The sequence below is a fragment of the Centruroides vittatus genome, unplaced genomic scaffold (assembly GCF_030686945.1).
Source record: "Centruroides vittatus isolate TY-2023 unplaced genomic scaffold, ASM3068694v2 scaffold_386, whole genome shotgun sequence".
Taxonomy (NCBI): domain Eukaryota; kingdom Metazoa; phylum Arthropoda; class Arachnida; order Scorpiones; family Buthidae; genus Centruroides; species Centruroides vittatus.
The window spans coordinates 4,001,141-4,011,384 of record NW_027122706.1 but is presented as its reverse complement, the minus strand read 5'-3'; positions in this window follow the sequence as shown (position 1 = coordinate 4,011,384).

Below are 10,244 nucleotides of genomic sequence, written 5' to 3'. Positions count from 1 at the left end.
CGACAATTTTTCCGAAGCTGAAAAATTAATCGATATCATTTTGAAACCTTTTCTCTGTCAGTCTCCATAAAATTAGTCCCGTAGGGAAGAATTTATAACATATATTTGTATTAAAATTTTGCACTATTTTTATACTTTTGTATCTGCAAAATAAGCTTACGCTTCCATTTACATGACAACAGTTTAATAATGTCACCTATCGGTAAGAATGCACGTAGAATTAATTATCTTACATTTATTATCTTCTTTCCTACATGTTCCTTTAGTTACTGCGTTGCGACACGTTACGGAATTTTTGCGATGCAATATGCGGCCTATAAATTGAACACAGGCCTCATTTGTTAATAATTTTGCATTGGATAGGAGGTGATCGATTTAAAATTGATTTGAAGACGTTTCCATTAACATGAAAGTGGAGTTCAGTTTATATACATTTAACTGTATTATCATATCTGCTGCGATCTTCATTTTTTCTGTGTAAGTTGACTATATTGGGCTGTAATTTAAAAAAAAATTGTAGACGTAAATTCCCAGTGTCGTCCGTCTGGCTAACTGTCTGACCTTCCTAAATCTTGAGAAGTGTATTAAACAGAAGAAAATCAAACCGAGGTTTGAAAAGGATAGTCACAGAAGACCACGATTACCTACCTATATACGAACTTCCTATACAGACAAGAAATAACGTGATTTAAAGTCAAATCTTTTCCTCTGAACGAACTTATATAGATGAATAGCATCACATGTTACCAGCAAAAGTATAAAGTACAGGGGCAAGACACCACTAATTCGAGATCGAGAACGTATATTTTAAATTAAATAAATTATGAATATGATTAAAAATTGCAGCTCGTTAAAGAAGAACCATTATCATTTCGAAAATTTAGTCTAATTAATATTATTGAAAATCAATGTATGTAGAATTAAGATTTAATTTAAGTAGAATGAAATAGTTTGCAAGTGTTATCCAGTAATCGTTATACATAATAATAGTATATATAATTAAATATACCGTTATTATAATATATAATAAAGCATATATGTTTATATTCAGTATTCAAAATATTATGCAATTTATGAAAACATTGATTAAAGTTAAAATACTAGAAACACGAAGATGAATATTAGGAATGTACAAGACAGGTTTGATTTTAAATATATTTCGCAGAATATATATCAGAATTTGAAGAAACATGAAATTAGTTTATCAAGTTAGCTTAAGATATAAAAATTATCTCTCGTTGCACTGACACGGAGACAAAAATTCGTATTTTTCAATGCATTCATTCTCTGTCTGAGGGCTTTACATTTTGACATTGTTTGTTTGTGAGCAAAATACGTGATTCAATTATATAAAATAAATGTAACAAATATAAAAAGCATGCTTAAGATTAGTTTTAGTTTAATAAATTAAGATAATGAGTCGTTTACGTCAATCCTTCCTAGACCTATTTAGCAGACGGCCGGATGGCCGAGCGGTAAAGGTGGCAGCCTGCCGCTCTGGGGGACCCGGGATCGAATCCGAACGGCGTCGAGTAATCCCCAGGAATTTTTCGGGGGTGGTCCGTTCGGATATGTCGGGCCCCGTCCCTCACCACCCGGTCGCCCCATTGTGGGCCTGGCCGAACCCATAATGGGCCTACTAAAAGAGGCCCTCTTAGTGCCCACAGGGCGGAAAGAGTTAAAAAAAAAAGACCTATTTAGCAGAAGAAATTCAAATAGATTGGGTTTTTGTTCTTTTTCAGACGATTTATTTCTAATATTTTTATGGAGTTTTTCGAATGTTTCTTTATTCTTTTTATATCTCATGCAATCATCTTTATTTTAACAATTTTTAATATGACGAATTAAGCCTCTGTAATCCAAATTATTATTGGTAGACCAATCCCACAGCAATCTCATTGGCAAATTGATTTTATTTTATAAAGACTACATCATATGCATTTCGGGCTGGTCTAATGTTTTCCAGCCCCTCTTCATTAGACCAGCCCGAAATGCATATGATGTAGTCTTTATAAAATAAAATCAATTTGCCAATGAGATTGCTGTGGGATTGGTCTACCAATAATAATTTGGATTACAGAGGCTTAATTCGTCATATTATCTACATATACAGCAAACCATTTATATATATATATTAACAATTTTTGTTAAAAATGAAAACCACAAATAAAAATATAACAAACAAAATTAGATTCGTCTGTAAACGCAAAATTATTTAAGAAATAACCTATCTGACAATTTATATGACAACGAATTTTAGTGAAGTGGAAACGAATTTCATGCTTTGTGTTTCCATACAGATATTTCCATTTCGTCCAAGGACACAAACAGGAAACAGTAATTTGCTATTTATTGGTTATTTTTATGTAACAGTTGATTAGCTTTGTAAAGCGTGGCAGTAACACACAAGTTTAGATAGGTCCAGAAGATAAATATTGAAATAAAGATCTGGCTATATTACTCTCTCTTTTTACGTCTCGTATGACACGATAGAATCCAAGAAATCAGTAATAATATCAATATAAGAAATTGTTAATACAGTAGAGAGTCGTTAATCGGAACGCCGGTAATCGGCACGATTTTCAGTCGGACTGTGTCATGCTGAATCGAACGTTTTTGATACTAAATTTACTTCTAAAGTATAATTTTCATGTTTTATATTCTTCAATATATTTATTTTGTTTGTACAAAATGCAGAAATAATTTTTAACGATACGATAGCCTCGATTATTATTATAAAAATTTTCGTTAGACTTAAAATCGACGAAAATTCAACACGAAGCGACACGCAACGGAGAAAAATTCAACACGAAGCGACACGCAACGGAGAAAAATTTGAACATCGGACAGGTTAATATATTTTTTCGTACATAATTGGTAATCGGAACAAATGACTAATCTGAACCACCCCAGTCCCCAATTGATTCCGATTTTCGACTCTCTACTGTATCTCAAAACGGTTGAGTTTTTCACTTAATTTACATGGTGTTTTTAGTCAGTACGATGTCTACTAACTACCAGATAAATATTGAACGTTTTTTAAACATTCTGTGTAAAAAATGTTTAGAAAATTACAACTTAAAAATGAAGATCGCATAAATTGTAAAATTAATGGACGTCAGAGTATTATAATAAGCAGAACTTTTATACAGTCAAACCAGTTTTTATGCGGTCTTTTTTCGTGCGATTTTTTATTTGTGCGATTTTTTATGCGATTTTTTATTTGTGCGGTTTTTTGTGCGATTTTTTTATTTGTGCGGTATAGTCGGCGACTAGTCTCATGCGTTTTGTCATGTCTCACGTTGACTTATTATAGCTAAAAAAACTTATTATAGCATAAATGAACTTATTATAACAATATTATTTCATGAATATGAGAAAAATGAAATACAGTATAGCATCGATTATCCGACTCAATTGGGGACTGGAGTTGGTCAGATAACTGAAAAAACGGATAACCGAAAAGTATGAAAAAATACATCATTATATAATATATTAGTATATTAGTATATCCCATGTAATTAGTATATAAGTATATTGCTATTAGCCTACTTCGCGTTGAATTATCATCGATCTTAAGCTTAACAATTAAAAAATAATAATAATAATCGTCGCTATTGTATCGTTGATAATTATTTTTTTATTTTGCACAAAAATAAATACTGGCTTCCCTTTCAGAGTGGAGCCAGTGTTACCAGCTAAAACACGCAAAAATTTAACAAAAATAATATTAAAGTAGCCAAGACATAGCTAAATATTGTAGCACCACATCACTAGCCGACATTTGAATTTGCCGACTAAAACGTGGTCGGATAACCGATGTGACTGTTGATCGGGGGTCGGATAATCGATGCTCTACTGTAATTTATTTTTTAAGTCAACAAAACACCACCTGGACAACAATATGTAAAACAGACGATAGACAAGACGATGCAGTCAAGTGCTGACATCTGTTGTCAATAAATTCTACGTCTGTTTTAATTACGTTAATTAAACCTTCAAAGTGCTTTCACATTCCTGGACTATTAAGATAAGATTCATTTCAAAGCGTAAACTGAAGGTAAATATACTGTATTATTTACGTATATTCTAAATCAGATCCCAAAAGGTTTGGCGAGATTCCAAGTAGCTTACAAGCCTCATGATTTCGTTTAAAAAAGCAATTCCTAGTTATTTCGTACGGTTTTGAGTTATTTTCTACGTGAGACTTTTTTTATGCGGTCCCTATTGACCGCATAAAAAAATGTTTTTTAAATTGTGTTGCGAAAACTATTTTTTATGGCCACTCGTGAAGTTTCGTGCGATTATGCGTTTTTTTTTATGCGGTCCCTATCCACCGCATAAAAACTGGTTTGACTGTATAGGCTTACATTCGAGTCAAATTTAATGAATTTAAACCTTCGAAATTGTAATACTGAATGAATAATTTTGCATAGTAATATTTTAATTGTTATATCTAGATGCTTTTCTTTATAACTTGATATGTAAACAAAAGCGTCTACAAATATAAAAACAAGTACCAAAACACTTATTTGTGCCATCGTTTGCATAGAAATATATATAATTAATTATTGTACAGTACATTAGATTAAAATGTTTCTTGAATGGCAGTACTTACGATGACAGAAAAAGTCTAATTATGCAGGATGTCTGAAGTGACGTTATAAAACAGACTGTTATCTGCGTTTACGCAGAAGCGACAAATATAAGAGGAGAGAGAAAAACAGGAGGGAAGCGAACCAAGGTCAAACGCTACAGGGGCTTGTTTTCTCTCTAGTTCCATTCAGGAAAAAGTAAGGAAGAAAATGTCCGATAAATTTTACAACGAAATAAAGTTTAAGAAAACACAAACGGAAAAATACACAAAACTATTAATATTTCCTTCATTTTATTTGGGGTCTCCCTGTGTTTTTATTTCGCTTCTCTGGCCATTTACATCACGTTCTAACGATTTCCGGCGTGGTCGATCGTCGCCATCTTATTGTCGTCGTTGCTCAGAAGCAAGATTGTCGAACTATTACACGTGTACCAAGTCGAAATAGGAAAGAAAAATAAGGAAGTTCAACAGATTAATTTTCTAGGACGAGAAAATCTGGTGCATTTCTCGCACGTAACACGTCAAAACTGTTTCCCTTCTGCATAAAATGCATCGCCAATGCGAATTCTCATTCTAAAAGTTCTTTCTCCTGTTTTTCCTTCTTCTCGCGTCTGCATAAACAAAGCCTTACGTAATTCCTCTCGTGATTGACAATTCATTTGTCTCGCGAACATAATTAAATCATTAAAAATTTGCAACTATAAATGCTTTATATTCTTTGTGTTGGTGCCTCTTCTGAATGTTTTGCAAATAGGAAATTATAATTTTATATTATTATTATTTTCTCTTTCGTTGCGTGACGTTCACTAGAACTATTATTTTATAAATTATCATATGGACAATGAAAACTTACATATAACACGTTATAATTATTAAAATGAAATTTCCTCTACAATGACGATTTAAATCTGCTTCCTCGTCATCGGATTGTATCGAAACGGTTGGAATTTTATAAGAATGAGCTCCCCACACACTCATTCAGATTGGATAGGATCGAAATCAGTTAAAATTTCTTCCTAAACTTCCTTTTTCTGCAGTCAAACATGTGTTTGTTTCTCTTTGCTTTGATGCAGATTAATTTTGTACATTTTATTTCACTGAATTTCCTATAAATACTGATTAGTTCAAAACAACGTTTGTTTTCTCAAACAACTTGTTCATTTTTAAATTGCCGTTTAGCCATAGAGGAATTTTGGGTTTGTTATAGGGATTTGCAGTCTATACCAAGAGAGAATGTTGTGACTATTATTTTTAATTTCCATTGAAAAGAGCATTTAAATAAGTTTTAATATAAATATTATTTTAAGAATTACTTTTATTTAGATAGAAACACGACAATTTATTTTGTCCGTGGACTGTAGTTGATGATTAAAATTATCTTTAGCGATAATTGCTTGAAAAATTTAGTCATGAGAATAAAATTGAATTCACTCGACAATTTTATGAATATAATAATTTTACTTTTACATAGGTTAGCTTCTTTTGAAAAAAATTAATAAAATTTCAATTTATAGAGTTGAAATTGAAATAAAATAAATTGGATTTAAAAATAAATATCCTTATATTACGTTACTTGTTTTAACATCGATTGAAGAATTCACTTGTCTCGCGAACATCGTGGAATTATTAGAAATTTGTAACTATAAGTTGTTTATATTCTTTGTGTTGGTGGTTCTCAGTGTTTTGTAATTAAGAAATTTAATATTTTATTTATTCTTTAGTTGCACGATAATTACGAGTACAGTAATACCCCGAACTTACGCGATAGGCGAGACCGAGCGATAACCGCGTAAGTCGAATTCGCATAAGTCGAGGTATAATTTCGCATATAAATACATACAAATTATTTTTAATCGAGGCCGAAGACTAAAGAAAACAATAATTTAAAAAAATGTTTAATAAAATCTTAGATAATACATATGTATAACAAATTACATTATTAAAATCGTAAACCGAAGTTATTTTGATGTAGAAGGCTTCATAAAATCTAACAAATTCGTCTGACGGCTCAAAGATTTTTTTCTCCCACAAAAGTTCCTCGTAGCATGCTAATAATTTTTTTATTTCTCGTTTTGTAGAAGAAATGCGCTCTTCGTTGGAGTCTATTTTCTAAAATTTGTAACCCCTTTTCATTTTTGTATCGAAGTCTTTAATAATGTTAACTTTACATTCCAAAGATAAAGTTTTTCTTTTCTTGTTTGATGCAAAAGAATCAATTCTGCTTCGTTTGGATGACATAGTAGAGTCTCTCAAGTCTCTGTAGATATAACAAACAGAAATAAATAACACAAAATAAATTGTAGCTATGCATCGATTCCGCGCGACACGTCCGAACATGTAAGCTGAACAATAGTGTGGGGGAAGTGAGTAATCAAGAGTTGCGTGGCGCTCAAACAAAAGACGAATCGACGAGATTTAAAAATCACGTAATTCCGGGTTCGCGTAAGTCGAGGTATTACTGTAATATTGTTTTTTGATAAATTTAATTGCCATTTCATACGTGAAAGTATATCGATACAGAAAACCACCTTAAGTAAAAGTTTAAGGGATAAAAAAGTGTGATTTAACTCGTTTGATAATTGATTTTCTCAAATGTTTTGTAGCCGCAAATTTTCCGTTATTAAGTTGCTCCTCGAAAATCTGTTTACAGGATAAATCAAAATCGTATATCGTTTATGGCTGTTTTTTAATATTGTCAAGGCTGCTGCCTCCTTGTGTCCCAATTACACAGCAAGTGTCTTTACTGTCAGTAAAAAGTTTCCAAGCGAGGTGATAATGGCGTGTTTTGTTTTCGGCATAGAGCCGTACGGTTTGTTTATCTTAAATGTCTGTAATCACACGGAATGGAAGAGAAAGTGAAGATCACGGATCAATCAAAGGGCGTAGGGTACACAGAAAAAGAAATTCGAGTACCGACAATTTCGAATTAAGGAGACCGTATGTGGAAAACTCTATATACCCCGTGCCCGGGAACTTAGAATTAATGCATTTTCGAATCAGCGAGGTTTTACTATAATTATAATGTATTATTTTTGAGTCTCCATGTAATAAGTTTTGATAAATTACATAAGTAAATGATATTCTAATAGCACCTCATTATTATTTTACCTATATATATGTTACAGTAAAAACCCGTTTTTAGTTAGAACGCGCTTTAACTAGTTGAAACTACTTTATACTGGATGTCTTTGTTAAAACCCGTTTTGTCTAGTTAAAACTAGTTTTAACTCAAATTCATTTTTGACTAGCAGTAAATTCTAGTTTTAACTAGAGAAAACGGGTTTTAACAAAGACAACTAAAACTAGAATTTACTGCTAGTCAAAAATGAATTTGAGTTAAAACTAGTCAAAACGGGTTTTAACAAAGACATCCAGTAAAAAACTAGTTTCAACTAGTTAAAACACGTTCTAACTAAAAACGGGTTTTGACTAACATATATACCATTGAACGCGTGTCCGTCCGTCCGTCCGTTTAACGTTATGCCAAAAACGGGCACTAGAGGTGCCCCTATCGTGTGTCATATTTCAAACATTTAAATTAACAATGTAAATTATTACTCATTTGGCCAATAACAATATAAATAATTCAGTATATTTGTAATAGGAATTTATTATTGTCACGGAATGCCTGTAACGTGCACTACGGGCTAATGAAAAAACGGGTAGTTTTGAAAATTATATAGTGGACTCCCAGAAAGTAATATTTTTGAATAAAGAATATCTTCACTTTCTAATACAGAAATACTGTTTGGTTTGTATGTTGATTTTTTAAGTTTAGTTTTTTAAGATGATACAGTAGAGCATTGATTATCCGACCCCCGATCAACCGTCACATCGGTTAATCGACCGCGTTCTAATCGGCAAATTCAAATGTCCGCTCGTGATGTGGCGCTACAATATTTGGCTTTGTCTTGGGTACTTTAATATTATTTTTGTTAAATTTTTGCGTGTTTTAGCTGGAAACACTGGCTCGACCATGAAAGGGAGGCCAGCATTTAAACCAGGCTTAATTTTCTATTTTTTCTTTATTTCTGTATTTATTTTGTGCAAAATAAAGAAATAATTTAATGATTATTATTATTTAAAAAAAAATTGTTAGGCTTAACATCGATGAAAATTCAACGCGAAGTAGGTTAATAGCGATATACTAATATGCTTATTACATGGGATATACCAGGGATGGCGAACCTTTTTGTGTTCGCGTGCCATATTGTAAGCATACTTAACTTTAAAGATGTTAATGAGTGCCAAAGTTTCAGACTTCGAATAACGATATTTAAAGAAATTAAACGAATACCCTTTAATTAGAATAACTGTAACAAAGCTGATTGAAAAAAAGATGATCAGATGATAAACCGAAAGGATGATTGAAAAAGACAGAAATCGTATGATATATTTCGTGCCAGATGATTTCTCCTTACGTGCCACTTTGGGCACGCGTGCCATAGGTTCGCCACCTCTGGGATATGGGATATACTAATATATTAATACACTATACTAATAATGTATTTTTTATACTTTTCGGTTATCCGACCAACCTCAGTCCCCAATTGAGTCGGATAATCGATGCTCTACTGTATATATAAATGTATACAATTCTTTAAGTGCATCAAACGTGCCTCATAGGAATTTGTAATGATGCTAGAACGCAAACTGGGGGGTCCCGGGGTACTAATTTAAGAATAAGATAAAATTTATTTAACGTTATTCTTAAACTGATTATCTACTGACAAGAAATTCCTCTTATCGTTACATTTAATTATATAAAGTTATTAGAGTCACTTAAATAAGACGAGCGATTATTTATTGTGGCATCGTCGGAATGCCAGGCTGTAATTTTTCGTCACAATGTTCTCAATTGTTTTAGTAGTGTCTTGCCTCTGTATATCATACTTTTTTTTTTTTTGTTAACAACTGAGTCGCGCTAGTTATCTATATCACTCCGTTCAGGAAAAATTTTGAATTAAAAAAAACGTGTCTTCCGTTCCAAATCGGATCTTCCCCTATAGTTAATCTAGACTTCTCCTAAGCTTTCCATATCTGGTGTCGACATTCATCTGTCGAAGTTCTTTCTCGAGATTAAGGAGACAGACAGCGGGCATTTATAAGTCTACAATTTTTTCAAATTGCAGCCCAATAAATTTTACTCAATCTATTACATGTATATAAAATAATTCTGGTTTAGCGATATGAATATTATTAATACCCTAAATTTATTTATCAATATTTTATACTAAACTTATTATAATTACATATTATAGTAATAATATGTTTTTAAAAATTATGGACATTATCTTTTATTTCAGATAAAAGATTATTTATTCGATAAGCTACTAAAGTATTTAATAACTTGAATAAATAAAACTATTTCAACGCAATAGCGAAGAACTCATCTGAATTTTATAGAATTAACCAATATTAAATTATATAACTGTACTTTAATATTTAAGTTCTAAATTTAAATATTTCTAATACAATTGTAATAATTTAAAAAACTAAAATAGAACTATAGATTATATAGAGTAACAGATATAGTACTATTGTAGAAAATCGGTAGATTTAATGCAATATCACTTTTTTAATAAAGCATCTTTTAATTTGTAAGAGAATTTATACTTGATGAGATTCTTTTTAAACATTATAATGG